This window comes from Scophthalmus maximus, chromosome 3 (genome assembly GCF_022379125.1).
Source record: "Scophthalmus maximus strain ysfricsl-2021 chromosome 3, ASM2237912v1, whole genome shotgun sequence".
Lineage (NCBI taxonomy): Eukaryota > Metazoa > Chordata > Actinopteri > Pleuronectiformes > Scophthalmidae > Scophthalmus > Scophthalmus maximus.
Window position 1 is genome coordinate 10,087,366 of NC_061517.1, and position 7,635 is coordinate 10,095,000.

The window sequence follows — 7,635 nt, forward strand, 5'->3', positions numbered from 1 at the left end:
ACAGCTTAGAAGAATCCTTCAAGATGGATGTGGAAAGAGAGGTGCACTTTCTGAGCAGAAGAGGGGGAGGGAAGGTAGGAGAGGGGGTGGGGGTGAACAGTCAGTAGGAAAAAAATAGCCCAATCCTCCCATCTCCATCCACTCCCCCTTCTCTGTTAGTCCGTCTCTCCCTCTCTCTCTCTCTACTTCCCTCCCTCTCCCTCCGCTCTGTGCATCATTAAAACAAGCAGAGTAGTGTTCTGAGCATGGGGCTGCACTGAGACGGTGACCTCCACAATAAGAAGATGTTCTTGCTTCGGGGAAGAGAAGGTCATTTTGTACATACTCTCTTTCTCTCTCTCTCTCTCTCTCTCTCTCTCTGTCTCTGTCTCTGTCTCTCTCTTCCTCCTACTACTTCCAAAGGAGTAAATGAGATTTAGAGGGGGGTAGGATATAGTGGAGGAGGGGTTCAAGAGGGGAGACATGCAGAACGGGAGACAGAGGCGCTGAGATGCAGAAGGAGAGAGAGGGCAGTTCAATGTGGGATTCACAACAAGACATGATAAACACAGAGAGAGAGGGAGCTCTGAATTCCCCTAAAAGTGAAGTGGCTACAGGAGGCGCAGACGTCGGAGTGGAAATCTCCAAAATCCAGCGCATGAGAAGCGAAAGTGAATATGAGATTTATTTGCGAGGAAGATTATTCCCGCCGTGAACAGGGGGAGACTACATGTGTTTCCTCCACACATGCATGATGAACACAGCGAGGCCAGCCAGGAGTCGCTCTTATCAGGGAACAGCACGGCTGGAGGGGTGACGAGGGCGCTATCTGCATCCCTGTCCGGAGGCCTCTTTGCATCATATACATACAATAGACACAAAGATACAACAGACGCCGCTGTAGGGGGGACAGAACGTCCTATGGGTGACATGAGGACAGGCAGTGGCGTGAACAACCCCAGCACCCTCAATTCCCCCCCCCCCCTTGTATGTCGCCTTCACACATGAACAAAATGTGTGGGCAGCGAGCACAAACACATCCTCTGTATCCTCCAGATGATTATACATCCCTTAAATCCAATAACCTCGATTCACTCTGCTCCTTCTGTCGTTCGTCATTGTAATTCACTCATTTACACTTTCTTTGAGAAAATCTGCTCATTCTCCAGCTTCCCTTTCCTCCTTGATCAATGCCAACTCTCCTTCCCTTCCTCTTGCCCCCAAAAACCTTTTGCGCCCTCTCTTCCTTCCTACAGTACCATCAATGGACTCGGTTCCCATACTCTCAGTTTGCTCGTTCTCCCCGAGAGAGGACTCCTTAAAGAAGCCTTGTCGTTTCCCAATACTGATTCGAGTATCACTAAGCTGCACCTCCACATATATTGTTTTCTCCCACCTTGTGCCAAATATTCCATTGTGAATCCTTCCCCCATCCCTTGCCTGCACCTGGAGGAGATAGTGTTCTTTCAGCCGCAGGCTCTGCTTTCTATACAAGCAGGGCTAGGATGGCACAAGCACCACACAGCTGTTCCCCTTGGTAAATTGATAGTGAAGGGTAGTGGATGGGGCTTTGAAAGCGCCTCGTGCTATTTTTACGACAGTTGTAGATATTTATTTTTTTTGCCGTTTAATTCAATGTGACCAATTACACCGCTGCGTTCCCCAGCAGGGGGGCGGGCCGGGAGAGTAAATTAATGCTCGACTTCAAAAAGTTTTCCTAAAGTGCATTTACGTTCCTCCTCCTCTTTGCTGCATTTCCAAAACGCAAAGTCGTCACGAAAAGGACCCGGTCTCGCTTCCTGCGCTGAGCAAAGGCCTGTGCGTTTAAAGCCGTCTCCCTGGCCTCAGTGACAAACTTTTTTAAAACAACACGGTTACTTCAGTTTTTTGAAAAGTTACATTTCTGGTAGTGAAGTAGAAGAGTGACTGTCTCCTTTGGGTAAGCAGCAATTCTGTCTGGTACACTGCCCCGCCCCCACCTCCAGGAAAACACACACGGACGTCCACAACACACCCATCACCCTGTGTCTCAAGGACTCTCTCTGAACACACACACTAAGTACCACACCACACACCCACACACACACACACACACACACACACACACACACACACAGCGGCACAAAACCACACAGAAACAGAGTAATCCCGCTTTCCCCTCACACCACTCCTCTGCCTCCTGAGTGCTGTGATGAGTGTTCCTAGGATTTAATACATGTGTAAGTGGCCTAATGATGCCTAAACCCATCTACGATCAGAAAGAGTGGGGAGAGGGGGGAGGGATGGGGAGTTAGTGTTAGGGGGAGGTCTATGGTCACGCTTGTCGTGTCAGGAGGATTGGAAGGCCACGTTGGCGTGAGGGGGCACAGCTCTGAGTAAAGCAGCTTGTTTCAGGCAGGGATTGTGTTTGCGGACCAATACTCAGAGTGAGTGAGAGAGAGGCAGTGTGTGTGTGTATCTGTGTGTGTGTGTGTGTGTGTGTGTGTGTGTAAGAGAGAGAGAGAGAGAGAGAGAGAGAGAGAGAGAGAGAGCGAGAGCGAGAGAGAGATCTGTGCCTGGGCATTACAGACCTACATCCTTAATCCACATGGCCTGACATTCTCCCTTATCCGGCCCTCAGCAGCCAACTACCTAGACTGATGGAGGCACGGCTCTACTCCCTGCTGTGTCATGCCACACATCGCTCCATCAACACACACACGCACACACACACACACACACATAACTCTAACCTTAACCTAAATTTAATACTAACAATGACCCTAAAACCTAGTCTTTACCCTCAAAAATCCCCTTGCATTTGAGAGGACCAGCACCGATGTCCTCACAACGATGAATTTTGAACCAAAATAGACACACACACACACACACACACATACACACACACACACACACACACAAACACACACACTAAACGTTTTTGCAGTGCCCCTCATTCTCTTCCCCAAGAACTTTTCCCACTTCCTCAAACCTGCAACGATTCCTGGTCTCAGTACGACTATTTCCTGAGAAACAATCCCCTCCTCAGTTCCTTATTACCACAGATGAAGGGGGGGGGGGGCGTTTGTGTACTGACACTGACACAACCTTACAGGCATTTCTTCGTACAAGTTGAACATCGTCATCTCCTATTAAAAAAAAGTGATTCTTTCGGAGGATCTGTATTGTAAACTACAGGAGTTTTTGTTTGTCCTCAGCTCAGTTGGTACGAACCACAGTGAAATTCCCCGTGTGTCAGAACTTGCAGTTATACAAAGTTGCAGTTCTCAGGTATTCAAGTATACTTAAATGAACATTTGAAGTACTAGTATATACATTTGATGTTACGATACACTTCTACTCCACTTTATCTGTGTTTGGGTACTTTTTACCCAAGCATCTACATTTCTCTGGCACCTATACTCTTCAGATTAAGATTATATATAAATACAGATATATTAATCTTAGAAAAACCCCAACATACCACTAAAACATTAAACCAGTGGCTTGTGGCCTTTTTGGCTTTTGACAAGTAAAACCATCTAGTAAATCACAGAAACGTAAAGTCAGGAATCCAAACGGTCATAAAAAAAATTCAAAAACATTGTATTCCCTACTTCAATAGTGATCACCACTAATGATCTGCTGACCACTAAGATTTATCTTCAGATCTCACCGGAGGGGCCTGATCACACTATGTTGGGAGCCACTGGTCTTCGGATAAACACCAAAGCATTTCTCAGCAGAATGAACATTTTTAATTTAGACAATTTCTGATAATGCTACTTTAAGATTTTTGAATGCGCAACTTTTGCTTGTAACAGACCAGTTTTACTATTACTCATAGAGGCCGAGTACTTCTGCTAAAACTAAAATACTTGAAGTCCTGTACTGTACATACAATGTCATTTTAGGAAGTAGACCACTGCTGGCAATACATGCACCTCGTAAAGTGTCTAAGTGTTAAACATCATCTCGTAATTTCCACTTAAAACAAGGTACCGCGGTGGAATTAACATAGAATGACATTGGCCTGCCTGCTGCTAGTCACATGGCTCACAAAGGTGTTTTCCAAGCCAAACATTGTCTAACTGCAAATGTCAGGGGCTTTCTTTGGGCTGTAGTTTTTAAAAAAAATATTTGTTTCCATGAGACCAACTGGTGTTTTCTCGCTGTTGCCACAAGAGGGGGTAAGTTACAATAAACCCCTGGTCACAGTTGAGCCCTATGGCAACAGACGCACGACCCATAAGCCCTCGCACGAATCCAATCCCACTGCTTACATCATTACACATCATTAATATTCTTATTTTACTACCATCATGATCATTCTGAGTATTGCTATTATTGTTGTTGTTGTTCTTATCATCATCACCATCATCATAGCCTATATTAAAATGACAGATAAGACCAGCTGCGATTGTGACTCGACTCAGATCCGATGGAAATACGCGCGGTGTGATCGCTGTCTCATTTCCTGACTCTGCCCGCGGAGAGAGGAGATCCGGGGACACGGAGGGAGAGAGAGAGAGAGAGAGAGAGGAGGGGGGGAGAGAGAGAGAGAGAGAGAGAGGAGGGGGGGAGAGAGAGAGAGAGAGAGAGAGAGAGAGGGGGGGGGAGAGAGAGAGAGAGAGAGAGAGAGAGAGGGGGGGGGGGGGGAGAGAGAGAGAGAGAGGAGGGGGGAGAGAGAGAGAGAGAGAGAGAGAGGAGGGGGGGAGAGAGAGAGAGAGAGAGAGAGAGAGGGGGGGGGGAGAGAGAGAGAGAGAGAGGAGGGGGGAGAGAGAGAGAGAGAGAGAGAGAGAGAGAGGGGGGGGGGAGAGAGAGAGAGAGAGAGGAGGGGGGAGAGAGAGAGAGAGAGAGAGAGAGAGGAGGGGGGAGAGAGAGAGAGAGGGGAGGGGGGAGGGGGGGAGAGAGAGAGAGAGAGAGAGAGAGAGAGGAAGGGGGAGAGAGAGAGAGAGGAGGGGGAGAGAGAGAGAGAGAGAGAGAGAGAGGAGGGGGGAGAGAGAGAGAGAGAGAGAGAGAGAGGAGGGGGGGAGAGAGAGAGAGAGAGGAGGGGGAGAGAGAGAGAGAGGAGGGGGGAGAGAGAGAGAGAGAGAGAGAGAGAGAGAGAGAGGAGGGGGGGAGAGAGAGAGAGAGAGGAGGGGGGGGAGAGAGAGAGAGAGAGAGAGAGAGGAGAGAGGAGGGGGGAGAGAGAGAGAGAGAGAGAGAGGAGGGGGGAGAGAGAGAGAGAGAGAGAGGAGATCCGGGGACACGGAGGGAGAGAGAGAGAGAGAGAGAGAGGAGGGGGGGGAGAGAGAGAGAGAGAGAGAGAGAGGGGGGGGGGAGAGAGAGAGAGAGAGAGAGAGAGAGAGAGAGAGAGGAGGGGGGAGAGAGAGAGAGAGAGAGAGAGAGAGGAGGGGGGAGAGAGAGAGAGAGAGAGAGAGAGAGAGAGAGAGAGAGAGGAGGGGGGGAGAGAGAGAGAGAGAGAGAGGGGGGGGAGAGAGAGAGAGAGAGAGGAGGGGGGAGAGAGAGAGAGAGAGAGAGAGGAGGGGGGGAGAGAGAGAGAGAGAGAGAGAGAGAGAGAGAGGAGGGGGGGAGAGAGAGAGAGAGAGAGGAGGGGGAGAGAGAGAGAGAGAGGAGGGGGGAGAGAGAGAGAGAGAGAGGAGGGGGGGAGAGAGAGAGAGAGAGAGAGAGAGAGAGGAGGGGGGAGAGAGAGAGAGAGAGAGAGAGGAGGGGGAGGCTCCTGATACCAAGACACGGAAAAGCAGGGGAGGGAGAGAGAGAAAGGGGCTGGTGGAGGAAGAGGAGCGGGGAGTGGGTGAGAACAGGGGGAATAACACTTGAAGGAAAGCGCACGGAGGAGAGGAAGGACAGTAACCGGTGCCGCGGACATCCCCTCCGTTCTTCTCCCAGGCTGTCACACCACACCGGACTCCGGAGGAGCCGACAGCGCGTCCGCCCCAGACCCCATGGGGTAACAGGTATGTCGGACTTCCTCGTGTCAGTGGGAGACCCCTTTCCTTTTGCATCCGCCTCCGGGGGGTTCCAGGTCGCACCCGGACCCTCGCCGGGGCTTTCTCTCGTGCCCTCTTTACACCATGTCAACAATGAGTTGTCTCTCCCTGCCGCCGCCGTCGCGTCTCCGGCTGGTGGAGTTGTCGGACGCGCAGGTTGGAGACATGACACCGCCGCGCCACCGGCACAGTGCGGAAGACCCACTACGGTGCACGAATCGGTCCGTCTGTCCGTTTCATTGTAGTATCATTATCATTATTATGATCATGATTCCAGTTCGCGGGCATCGTGTCTTGTGCCGAGTGAGCACACTCCAGTGTCGAAGTCCGCCTACCTGCTCCTCTACGTGACAGCCAGCTGTCTGTTGCGCTTCTTGATATCTGGAGGAGCTGTCATCCTCCTTCTTGACGCGACTGATTCGCACATTTGTGCTTTTTTTTTCTTCTTCTCACATTGTGTTGATGATCGTGATGGAACACGGACAGTTGCGGGGGGGGGGGGGGGGGGGGCAGTTCATACTTTGTAATGTGTGTAGGCATTTTTTTAAATTTTTTTTTAGAAATGGAAACTAATTGGAAATACTTTACGCGCAGGAGGGAAACATGCGTGTAGTTTGGATGAATTTCACAACACCTGCACAAATGTATCTCCAGCGTATGTGTGTGTACATCTACTTCTGGACATACCTGCCGATAGGCTGCAACATGATGTGACACTCCGTCGGTTGCTGTTTTTCTTTTTCTTTTTTTTAAATCCCAGCTGATGGAGGAGGGATTCTGGTCAAATGCGTAAAGTTCTCGGCTGCAATTGCCAACGTGTTGCAGCGTCGGGTGGGCACATGTCGTGCACTCATATCGTGCCACATTAAAGTATACAGGGCCGTGTACGGTGGGGGTGATGCTCCGTGCAGTGCAGTCTGCGGGGGATTCAGAATGAAAGCGCTCGGAGCCTGGAAGACGAGAGGTCTTAAGCCCTCCTCCCTCTCCCCTCGATTAACCTCCGAAAGGGGGATTTCTCCAGCTGGAAATTTCTGCTGCGTCAACACCCAGCCCTCGAGTAGGACCAGACAAGACAGGGGTGGTGGTGTTGGAGGAAGAAGGAGAGGCAGGGAGGGGGGGAAGGGGACATTTGTTTGCAGATGGTGCCCTCGGGTATATATATATATATATTTTAATAGTCGAGGTACTACAGCTGATCACCATCTGATCCACATCGAGAGTTGAAAAGTCTGGCGTCAAGTGTTTTTTCTGTTTACTGGCGGCTGAGAGCGTCTCCCCCTCGCTGCTCCCCTGTCTGTCTCCTGTTCTTGTGTGTGTGTGTGTGTGTGTATATGTCTGCTGTCTGTGTCTGCCCTCTCTTACCGGCCAGTTCCGTCTTCCTCCATTTTCCGCCGCGCTTCACCATGAGAGAGAGAGAGAGAGAGAGAGAGAGAGAGAGAGAGAGGGGAACAAGCCCCACTCCAACAGTAAAGCGCGCCTGGCTGTCGTGCGGCCCCCAGGTGCAGCCAGGTGAGGCCCCCAGGTGCAGCCAGGTGAGGCTCCCTGGTGCAGCCAGGTGAGGCCCCCAGCACGTGGTCTGTGAAAACGGCTGAGATCGTCTCGTCATCCAATCATTAATCTTTGCGCCCAGGGTTTCCAAAACTCCTTTCTTGAACGCCTGTCAAAGTTAGATGAACACCGGGGA

The 7,635-nt window shown here is 50.6% G+C and overlaps 1 protein-coding gene across 4 annotated transcripts in view; it reads left to right on the plus strand.

Annotated features, from left to right (window-relative positions):
- The first annotated feature begins 5,678 nt into the window (after positions 1-5,678).
- Positions 5,679-7,635, plus strand: part of zbtb46 (zinc finger and BTB domain containing 46) — a 58,107-nt gene continuing 56,150 nt past the window's right edge. Inside the window, exon 1 of one of the 4 annotated variants that reach the window (XM_035646175.2) lies at positions 5,679-5,918. The gene's annotated coding sequence lies outside the window, so the exon portion shown is untranslated. The remainder of the gene's footprint in view (positions 5,919-7,635) is intronic. The other 3 variants (XM_035646174.2, XM_035646177.2, XM_035646176.2) reach the window with 3 other exon arrangements.